At 35.3% G+C, this 12,145-nt stretch overlaps 1 pseudogene; it reads right to left on the bottom strand.

The window, feature by feature from the left end:
• Positions 1-9,997: 9,997 nt before the first annotated feature.
• Positions 9,998-10,596, bottom strand: LOC136379009 (protein YIPF1 pseudogene; annotated as a pseudogene).
• Positions 10,597-12,145: the final 1,549 nt, after the last annotated feature.

Here is a 12,145-nt window from a genome sequence, read left to right on the forward strand (position 1 = left end):
TAACCCTGAGGTCCTACAGGTCACCAATTGTTCTCTTCCATGTAGCCCTTTTCATAAACAGTTCCCCTGGCTATCTGCTTCTTCAAAGCCATCAGGAGACTCTCTTGTCATAGCTAAGATGACATCCTATATATTATATCTTAATCAAGGGACTGGTATCCCACCATGTCTTCCATATGATATTGGTTAGAAGCAAGTCACATGTTTCCCTTACACGTAAGAAGAAGAGATCATTCAAGTGTGTTACCCATTGGGGTCATTTAGAGCATCATTGACCAGGTGACAGCTGCTTCTCCATGCTGCTGCCTGTAAAGCACCATAAAGTTCTCTTTTGCTCCTTTTACTAGTTAATCAACCTTTATCTAGTAAATAGTTCTTTATGTTGAACTTTATTTGTTGAAATTACTGGTGTGGTTTGGCTCATGATGAGATCCTGAATTGATACAAGCTCTATTCTGGCATGTTTCCAATGTCACCTATTAAGAAGGGTCACACATAACACTAAGCTCTTCCTACCACTGAGGTCCCAAAGCCCTGGGCTTTGCCCTCAAGAGAAGAGCTAAAATATTACAGAGGGAGTCAGAACTGCAATAACATGTAGGGGGAGAAATATACTATTCTTGACATTTACCTAATGTGATACAATAGTGAGCTGATTTCTGATAAATTTTACAGAAATTCTCCTCTTTTGCTTGGAGGGCAAACAGGACCAAGTTAGTTGGAGTTCCAGAGGGCATATGCCCTTTCAGTGTGATAAGTTAGTTAGCTATTAAACTAAATGTTTCTTGACTTTCAAAATGAGAACACTAGGATAGTCCTTTAACATTTATTTGCCTTGCTGTGAAGGTAGTCAAGGTCTGCTGGATTTGTGATGTGCTAAATGAATGTTTAGCTGAGGTGCTCAGGTGGTTTTATTGGTAAGGTTAGCTACAAAAATGAAGGCGCGAGGTTACTGGAGGACAACATGACATCCATTAAATTAAATGCCTATTAAATTTTTGAATGGTAAGAAAGGATTTCGTAAAAGCCATGAGAGAATGAATCCTTCCAAAAAGTGAAGTAATCTGACAGCTTAAACAAACTTTCTTCTTTCTGAAAAGATTTCTTTTGACACAGTTTCTGGATGTGTTTTGCAGCAATTGCAAACAGCTTGTAGATGGTGAAGAAAATAAAACAAAAGATGAGGGGAAGGGAAATAACTAGGCTATTTCAGAGATGAGGAGCTGATACTATCATTTCTTTTCTTACTTTTTGTATTTGCTTTGGTTTTGCCAAAACGGTATACATCAATCCAACTTTGCATTTTCCCTTTCAAAAGCAAAGTCTTTTGAGGTTAATTAAAGAATAAATCAGTCAAAATGCATCAAAAGAGGCCTAAAAATATAAATGTACTTTGTTTTTGAAGAAAATGTGTTTTAAAATGGTGAAATGATTATAAGCGATATTCAACAACAGAGCCATATTAACACTAGAGAACACAGAGTCTAATAATTATCTTGGACTGTCAGAGTAAAAAAAACTTCTGAATCACCTATAAAAATCCAGATGCTTTAAAAGTAAAGACAGACAGTTAAGTAAAACTATGATTATATACATAAAAAAGCTTTGACTATAAATTATACTGTCAAGAAAGTTAAGAGATAAAAAAAATCTAGGAAAGAATTGTTTGTAATGCTGATAACAGATAAAGGGTTATTATTTAACATACAAAAAACTCTTTCAAATTGAACAAAAGACAAAAAAAACCCCCATAGAAGTGACAAAGAATATGAATAAACAGTGGAAAAAGAGCAAGTCAAATGACTAACAAAACTATGAAGAGTCTCAAATTCTCTAAACAATATCAGTTAAAGTCACACAAGCTATCATTTATCCCATCAAAGTGACCAAAAATTTAAATATATTATAAAGGGAATGTGGAGAATAGATAGTCTCTCATATTGCTGATGGAAATATGAGCTGTTTCCACATTTTTTGAAGAGTTTGGCAGCATGTATTAAAATTTAAAAATACATATGTCATTTACACTAGTAACTCCGTAACTGAAATCTAGCACCTAAAAATAAATTTAGCAAAGTTTAAAGACATATGCATAAGAATATTATTTCAGCGTTGAATTGTAAACAGAGATTCTATCTAGAGGGGAAGGGCTGAATGAATGTATGTTGAAGTGCCATACAAGAGAATATAAAAAGAATTTGAAAGAATGCATTTAAATTGCTCTGGCCATTCTGTGATTTATAGTCTACATAAGATTATAAGAATATGGAGCAAAATATGGAAGAATTAGATTTTTAACATGGTTCCCCTTGGAGTAAACAAACATATGGGGTGGGTGCTCTTATAGGGATGAGGGAGGTAGCTATGATAAAAACTGAATACATGAGGTAATTTTAAATAAAAGTAATGGATATTAATATTTATATATATTTTTGTGCATATGTATCTATACAAACTTGTATGACAAAATGATCACCAACAAGTTAGTAAGCAGGGGTTGCTCAGATTGGTGGGAGACCAAATGACTTGATTTTTTTCTTTATATCTGAATGTATTCTTTGAGTTATTTACAATGAGTATATATTATTTGGATAAACAACCCTATTTTCACAGTGAAAAAGAAAAAAATGATCTGTTTCTGTCATTTGGTGAGCAATGCTTAGAAAGTCAGCATATAATATACATGTCAGAAATGGCTTTTTATTTTTTAGTTTTACTACTTTGACTGTATTTTTCAATGATAATGATTTGATCTGTATACTGCAGAGGTCCTCATGCATGCTCATTAGAGAAATAAATCTTAGTTTAAAGTAGAACTGAAAAAAAACTTATTTTAAGTAGATGTGTTTATTATTTGTATAAGTAATTAAAACCTAAGCTTTCAGGGGTCTCCAAACTTTTTACACAGGGGTCCAGTTCACTGTCCCTCAGACCATTGGAGGGCTGCCAAATATAGTGGTCCTCTCACTGACCACCAATGAAAGAGGTACCCCTTCCAGAAGTGCAGTGGGGGCTGGATAAATGGCCTCAGGGGGCTGCATTGTGGCCCGCGGGCCGTAGTTTGGGGATGCCTGGATGATACTGTGAAAATCAGAAATTATGGGCTTTGAGTTCTTACTTGGGCATTAGTCATAGAAATATAGATTAATATTTATTTAATAGAAAGTCTTATAAAATCCCAAACACCAGATTTGCCACAACCTTGGTTAGTAAAGATAAGAAGATAAGGAAAGAAAAATTGGAAGATATTTACCACAGAAGTTCAAAGAGCTGGTATCACAAAGGTCTTTTAAGACAATACCATGTGTATTAGTCTGTGTTCTAAAAACAGAATCAATAGGAGAGTACATACATATATGCATGGATATATTACAGGGAACTGATTCACATGGTTAATAGAGGCTACATCACAAGATCTGCTGTCAGCAAAATGAGACCCAGTTCTAGCCTGAGTCCAAAGAGAAGAGACGACTGATGTCTCAGCTCTGAGATAAACAAGAGCAAGCAAATTCACCCTTCTACACACTTTTTGTTCTATTTAGGCCTTTAACAGATTGGATGTAGCCCAATCATATTGAGAGGGCATCTACATACTTGACTCAGTACACTGATTCAAACATTAATTTGATCAAGAAACATGATCTCAGACAACTCCTAGATTAATTTTTAACCAAATACCTGGGTACTCTGTGGCCCAGTGAAGCTGACATATCAAATTAACTATCACACCATCATTACTCAGGGCTTTTGCTGTAGAAAACTCTTCTTTAAGACTTACTTGCACTCATTGTGTGATCCTGAATAAATTACTTGATCTCTTTATTCCTCAATTTTCTCATCTATAAAATGTGAGGATTAAATGAGATAGTTCATGTAGTGCCTTAGAATATTAATTGGAGCCCTGGCTGGTTGTCTTAGTGGTAGAGTGTCAGCCTGGTGTGTGGAAGTCCCGGGTTCGATTCTTGACCAGGGCACATAAAAGAAGTGCCCATCTGCTTCTCCACCCTTCCCCCTTCTCCTTCTCTATCTCTCTCTTTCCCTCCCACAGCTAAGGCTCAATTGGAGCAAAGTTGGCCTGGGCACTGAGGATGGCTCCATGGCCTCTGCCTCAGATGCTAGAATGGCTCCAGTTGCAATGAAGCAAGGCCCCAGATGGGCAGAGCATCACCCCCTAGTAGGTATGCCGGATGAATCCTGGTTGGGCGCATGCAGCAGTTTATTTCTCTACCTCCCTGTTTCCAACTTCAGAAAATTACAAAAAAAAAAAAAAAAAAAAAGAGAGAGAGAATATTGATTAACTTTTTCTAGGCACATAAGCTATGCTAGCTGTTATTATTATTATTACTATGATTCTTATCTTTATCATTTATAATATCCTTACCCCACATTAACTAATAGTTACACACAAGAAATAAAACTTGAACGTGTTGCAGTTTAATCAACAGTTATAGATTGCATTTTAAAAATATTTTATTTTTTTATTATATTTTTCTATTAAATTTTTATTGTGTTAACAGGGATTCAAGTATCCTATTCAATATAACACCTTCACCCCCACCCCTGTGTCCCCCATTATACCTTCTTTGCATCCCTCCCCCTAACTTTCTTCCACCCTTCACTCTGGATTTGCTGCTCTGCTATTTGTAACTATGTGCAATGTATATATATATATATAATTTCATTAATCCCTTCACTTTCTCTGATCCTGTCCCCTGATCCCTTTTCCCTCTGACAGCTGTCCCTCTGCTCCCTGTGACCCTACCTCTACCTCTATTCCATTCCTCAGTTCACCTTGTTCATTAGATTCCACATAAAAGTGAGATCATATGATATTAGTCTTTCTCTGCCTGGCTTATTTCACTTAGCATAATAATCTCCAGGTCTATCCATGCTGTCACAAAAGGTAAGATTTCCTTCTTTCTCATGGCCACATAGTATTCCATTGTGTATATGTGTACCACTGCTTTTTAATCCATTCATCCACTGATGGACACTTAGGCTGTTTCCAGATCTTGGCTACTGTAAACAATGCTGCAATAAACATGGGGGTGCATATCTTCTTTTGATTTAGTGATTTTGCATTCTTAGGATATATTCCTAAAGTGGGATAGCTGCATCAAGAGGCAGTTTCATTTTTAATTTTTGAAGAAACGCCATACTGCTTTCCACAGCAGCTGTAAAAGTTTGCATTCCCACCATCAGTGCAGGAAGGTTTCCTTTGATCCACACTCTCGCCAGCATTTATTGTGTGTTGATTTGTTAATGAGTGCCATTCTGACAGGTGTGAGGTGGTATCTCATTGTGGTTTTAATTTGCATTTCTCTGATAATTAGTGACATTGAACATTTTCTCATATGCCTATTGGCCATCTGTACATCCTCTTTCAAGAAGTATCTATTCAGCTTCTTTGCCCATTTTTTTAATGGGACTGTTTACCTTCCTGGTGTTGAGTTTTAGAAGTTCTTTATAAATTTTGGTATTATCCTCTTATCAGACATATTGGCAAATATGTTCTTTCATTGTCTGGGTTGTCTTTTTATTTTGTTAATGGTGTCTTTTGCTGTGCAAAAGCTTTTTAGTTTGATATAGTCCCATTTGTTTATTTTGTCCGTTATTTCACTTGCTCATGGAGATAAATCAGCAAAAATATTGCTATGAGAGATATAGGAGAATTTACTGCCTATGTTCTTTTCCAAGATGTTTATGGTTTCATGACTTACATTTAAGTCTTTTATCCATTTTGAGTTTATTTTTGTGAATGGTGTAAGTTGGTGGTCTAGTTTCATATTTTTGTATGTACCTGTCCAATATTTTCAACACCATTTACTAAAGAGACTGTCTTTACTCCATTGTATACTCTTCCTTTCTTTGTCAAATATCAATTGATCATAAAGGTGTGAATTTATTTCTGGGTTTTCTGTTCTGTTCCATTGATCTCTGTGGCTGTTCTTATGCCAGTACCAAGCTGTTTTGATTGCAATGGCCTTGTAGTATAACTTGATATCTGGAAGTATGATACCTCACACTTTGTTTTTCGTTTTCAAGATTATTGAAACTATTCATGTTTTTCTTTGGTTTCATATAAATTTTTGAAATTTGTATTCTAGATCTGTGAAGGATACCATTGGTATTTTAATAGAACTTGCACTGAACCTATAGATGGCTTTGGGTAATATAGACATTTTAATGATGTTTATTCTTCCTATCCATGAACATGTTATATGCTTCCACTTATTGTATCTTCCTTGATTTATTTTCTTAGTGTCTTATAATTTTATGAGTATAAGTCTTTTACCTCCTTGCTTAAATTTATTTCTAGGCACTTCATTTTTTTGTTTCAGTAGTGAAAGGGACTATTTCTTTAATTTCTCTTTCTGACAGTTTATTGTTGGTATATAAAAATGCCATTGAATTCTGAATATTAATTTTATATCCTGCCACCTTGCTGAATTCATTTATTAGGTCCAGTAGTTTTTTGAGTGAGACGTTAGGGTTTTCTTTGTACAGTATTATGTTATCAGCAAATAATGAAAATTTTACTTCTTTTCTAATTTGAATGCCTTTTATTTCTTCTTCTTGTCTTATTGCTGTGGATAGGACTTCCAGAACTATGTTGAATAAGAGTGGTGAAAGGGGGCACCCCTATCTTTTTCCTGATCTTATAGAGATTGCATTTAATTTTTGCCCATTGAGTATCATGTTGGCTTCAAATTTGTCATAGATGGCCTTTATTATGTTGAGGTATGTTCCTTATATTCCCACTTTGATGAGAGTTTTGATCATAAATGGGTGCTAGATTTTATCAAATGCCTTTTCTGCATTTATTGATATAATCCTGTGATTTCTACCCTTCATTTTGTTTATGTGATGAATCATATTTATTGATTTGCAAATATTGTACAAGCTTTGCCTCCCCAGAATAAATCACACTTGATCATGATGTATGCTCTTATTAATGTATTGCTGGATCTGGTTTGCTAATATTTTGTTGAGAATTTTAGCATTTTTGCTCATCAGGAATATTGGCTTATACAGTGGTCCCTTATCTATCATGAGAGTTGGCTTCCAGAACCCCCTGCAATAGGCAAAAATCTTCAAAGTAATGGCCTTATATTTATTTTATTGTTTATATATATTTTAAGGCTTTATTTTTATTTAATTCTTTTAATATGTTTTAATTAATATATTTCATATATTTTTATAGTTTTCAATTTTTTAAGCTAGAAAATGCTTATTTTATTGCAAAGATAATTAAAATAAATATATAACAATACTTATATATTGCAAAGACCTGCAATATAGTGAAAAATCCTCAATAAAAAATTAGATATATACAATTTAAAAGTTCACAATATAGTTGGACTGTGAAAAGTGAAATGCATATGGAAGGGATTGCTGTAGTTGTCTTTCTTTGTAGTGTCTTTACCTGGTTTTAGAATGAAAATAATGCCTGTCTCATAAAATGAGTTTAGAAGTCTTCCCTCCTCTTGAATTTTTTGAAATAGTTTGAGAAGGATAGGTGTTAGTTCTTTCTTGAATGTTGGGTAAAATTCACCTGTGAAGCCATTTGGTCCAGGACTTTTGTTTGCTGGGAGCTTTTTGATAATTGTTTTAAATTCATTTGTTGTAATTAGTCTGTTTATGTTTTCTGATTCTTTCTGATTGAGTATTGGAGGAGTGTATGTTTCTAGGAATGTATCCATTTCATCTAAGTCAGTGGTCAGCAAACCACAGCTCATGAGCCACATGTGGCTCAATCAAATTGAGGATGTTTTTAGCAAAGGCCAGGATAGGAATAACCTAATTAATAACAATGTACCTACCTATATATTCAATAGTTGAAGTTTAAAAAATTTGGCTCTCAAAAGAAATTTCAATCATTGTACTATTGACATTTGGCTCTGTTGACTAATGAATTTGCCAACCACTGGTCTATCTGATTTTTTGGCATATAGGTCTTCATAGAATTTTCCTACAATTGTTTATATTCCTGAGGTGTCAGTTGTTACTTGTCCACTTTTATTTCTAATTTTATTTATTTGGGTCCTATTTCTCTTTTTCTTGAAAAGTCTGGTTAAATATTTTTGTCAATCTTGTTACTTTTTCAAAGAACCAGCTTCTTGGTTTAACTGATCTTTTGTATTTTTTTAGCCTCTATGTCATTTATTTTCACTTTGATATTTATTATTTTCTTCCTTCTACTTCCTCTGAGCTTTATTTTTTGTTCTTTTTCTAGTTCTTTTATGTTCAGATTTTGGTTATTTATTTAACCTTTTTCTTGCATCATAAGGTATGCCTGTAATGCTATGAACTTCCCTCTCAGGACTGCTTTTGCTCTGTCCCATAAATTTTGGGTTGTATGTTCATTTTCATTTGTCTCAAGGCAATTTTTTATTTCTTTCTTAATCTCATTTTTAACCCATTTGTTATTTAATAACATGCTATGTAGCCTTCAAGTGTTTGAATGTTTTTCAGTTTTTCTATTGTAGTTTATTTCTAGTTTTATGCCATTGTAATCAGAGAATGCTTGATATGACTTCAATCTTCTGAAATTTATTGAAACTCGTTTTGTGTCCTAACATGTGGTCTATCCTAGAGAATGTACCATGAGCACTTGAAAAGAATGTGTATTCTGCTGATTTGGGGAAAAATGTTCTAAAGATATCAATTAAATCCAGTTGATTTAGTGTGTCATTTAAGGGCACTATTTCTTTGTTAATTTTATGTCTTGATGATGTATCCATTGATGTTATTGGGGTATTAAAAACACCCAGAAGTTCCTCACTAACATCATACTATGAAAAGTAATTTTTCCTAATGTACTGTTGCTTGTGCACAGATATTAAAGTCAGCTTTGTTACTGTATTTTGGGGAAGAGTTCACTCAGACATTTCTGAATTGAGATGCTCTGGGTCTAATTTTACAGAGAAATTTAACAAAACCTTTATTTGAGGGAACTAAAGAGAGCATGTCCATCTCACTGTTGGTACCAGGAAACTAATTTTTTTGTATTAAATGCACTTCATATATTTCTAATAAGTTGACTTTCCAGAAAGTGAAATTTTTTATGTTTTGGGTTTTATTTTTTATTTATTTTTATTTTTTACAGAGACAGAGAAGAGAGTCAGAGAGAGGGATAGATAGGGACAGACAGGAATGGAGAGAGATGAGAAGCATCAATCATTGGTTTTTCATTGCGCGTTGCAACACCTTAGTTGTTCATTGATTGCTTTCTCATATGTGCCTTGACTGCGGGCCCTCAGCAGACTGAGTAACCCCTTGCTGGAGCCAGCGACCTTGGGCTCAAGCTGGTGAGCCTCGCTCAAACCAGATGAGCCCGCGCTCAAGCTGGCGACCTCGGGGTCTCGAACCTGAGTCCTCTGCATCCCAGTCCAATGCTCTATCCACTGCGCCACCACCTGGTCAGGCATGTTCTGGATTTTAAAAGATGAAATATAAATAATTTTCATAATTTATTCAAAAAAGGTGCTTATTTTGCCACAGTGAGGTTTAGTTCTCCAGTATCAGATCAACAAAGACACATTTCAGGTGTCCAAAGAATTCATACCAAAGTTCACACTGGCCATTTTAGGATGGCAAACATTAGGAGAGGAGAGGCTCATCCAGGAAATCTGTACACAATTTAGAGGAAAAACACCAGAAGTTAGGATGGACCCATTTCTGGTTAAGGGCGTACTTAATGTGAAGTGCATCACATGATTGTGAGAGGTAAGTGGGAGGGCCCATGAGCACACCTAACCCCCTTCTTTGTATTTAATTTCAAAGCAGTGCATAGTCACAATGATCATGGGCTGGTGAGAGAGAGGAGCTGATAGACACATGTTCTGACCAACATTAATTTTTGTTTGTTGAAGAGGTAATTAGGCTTCAGTGTGGCACCATCCAGATGTCAGCAGTTGGTGCCATTACATCACTTTCCTGTTGGCTTTGGTGTCCAAAAGAACCACACTCCATAAAACAAAAGAGGTTTTTCTCTTTACCTGGACTGGGCTGCTACATCTATTTGGTTTGGAACAACTGTGGTTATTGGGAGATGGTCCATATCTGGTACACCAAAATGTTATGCCAAGCATCCTACAGAAAGACGCATGTGAAGCAAAAACAATTGTCATAATTGTAGCCAATGAGACACACCAGTTATCCTCATGGACAGCTGGCCAAAATTTTATTGTCAAGATAGAGCCTAAGATGTTCAGGGTCATCATTACTAGAATCCAACAGACAGCTTTCTGGGGGATAATCCACAGTATCGCTGTGGGGATATAAGTAAGTGAATATCCATTGATGCACACATTCTCCAAAAAAGAATAGGAAACTATGTTTGTAATTTTGCTGGAGGAAACCTCAGAGTGCAAAAGGAACCAGCCACACATAGGCATAGATAACTGTGGCTGCTATGGACACTTTTCGGAATTTGGGTACATAAGGGTATGTTTTCTCTCCCAGATGGATTAAGAAGTTGGAAAGATTCCCACTAACTGCTAAAGCAAAGACCAATGTGGCACAAATCCAAAAAGGACCATAAAGATCTAGATTGCTGTGGATATATAACCACAAGTCATCTACAACTGCCATTCAGTCAGTGGGTCTTATCCCAATTGTTAGAAAGCAAATTTGCAGAGCTTGTGTGTTTAGGGACTAGGTGCAACCTGGAGATAGAAGGATAAGGAAGCGGAGTCTGGGGTTTGAGTAAGGTGGCTTTGAGGATGGTGAAGAGCAAAATACTATAATACTATAATAGTATTGCTGTCAATCTCACTCTTTGTCCATCAAAATCTGCTTTATATATTTAGGTGCTCCTATATGAGGTGCATAAATACTTAACAATGGTTATATCCTCCTGTTGGATTGCTCCCTTTATCATTATGTAGTGACCTTTTGTATCCCTTACTATAGCCTTTGTTTTACAGGCTATTTTGTCAGATATGAGTATTGCTATCCCAGCTCTTTTTTCATTTCCATTTGCATGATACAGTGTCCCCTTAATCATTATGAAATGACCGTTTTTGTCTCTGAGTACTTTTTCTGTCTTGTAGTCAGCATTATTAGATATGAGTATTGCTACGCCTGCTTTTTTTGGGGGTGTTATTTGCTTGGAGTATTGTTTTCCAGCCTTTCCCTTTGAATTTGTTTTTATCCTTGTTGCTTAGATGTGTTTCTTGTAGGCAGCATGCAGTTCGATTTTCTTTTTTAATCCACTCTGCTACTCTGTGTCTTTTTATTGGTAAATTTAATCCATTTACATTTAGTGTAATTATTGACACTTGTGGGTTCCCTATTGCCATTTTATAAATTGCTTTCTGTTAGTTTTGTATCTTTTTTGATTCTTCTCTTTTGTTTTTCTATCATTTGTTTTTTTTTTTGTTTGTATTCCATACTTCTTTTCTCTGTTGCTACCTTTTTTAAGTCATGTGTTTTTGTGGTGTTTTTTTCAAGGGTGGTTATCATTAAGTAATGAAAAGGGTACCTACCATATTCATTGTAGTACCCTATCTTATGAGTGTTTCTGCGCTTCATCGTCCTTTGCTACTGTTAATCTCCATCCTCTCCCCCCTTTTTTTTCTTTTGTTATCACAGTATAAATTTGGTTTTATTGTGTTCTTGGTGGAGCTGTTACTTGTTTTGTTTTGTTTTGTTCTTTGAATCTGGTTGGAAAATCCCCTTTAATATTTCCTGGAGTGGGGGCTTTCTGATGATAAATTCCCTCATCTTTTCTGTATTTGTGAATGTTTTTATATCTCCTTCGTACTTGAAGGATAGCTTTGATGGGTATAGTATTTGTGGCTGAAAGTTTCTCTCTTTCAGGACTTTAAATATTGGGGTCCACTCTCTTCTAGCTTGTAGAGTTTCTCCTGAGAAATCTGATGATAATCTAATAGGCCTTCCTTTATATGTTATACCCTTCTTTTCCCTGGCTGCCTTGAGAATTTTTTCTTTGTCATTGGTTTGTGCCATCTTCATTATGATGTGCCTTGGAGTAGGTTTGTTGGGGTTAAGAAAACTCGGTGTTCTGTTTGCTCCTTGAATTTGAGGCTTTAGTTCTTTCCACAGGCTTGGGAAGTTCTTGTCTATTATTTGTTTGAGTATATTCTCCATTCCATTTTCTCTCTCTTCTCCCTCTGAT

This window comes from Saccopteryx leptura, chromosome 7, assembly GCF_036850995.1.
Source record: "Saccopteryx leptura isolate mSacLep1 chromosome 7, mSacLep1_pri_phased_curated, whole genome shotgun sequence".
Classification (NCBI taxonomy): domain Eukaryota; kingdom Metazoa; phylum Chordata; class Mammalia; order Chiroptera; family Emballonuridae; genus Saccopteryx; species Saccopteryx leptura.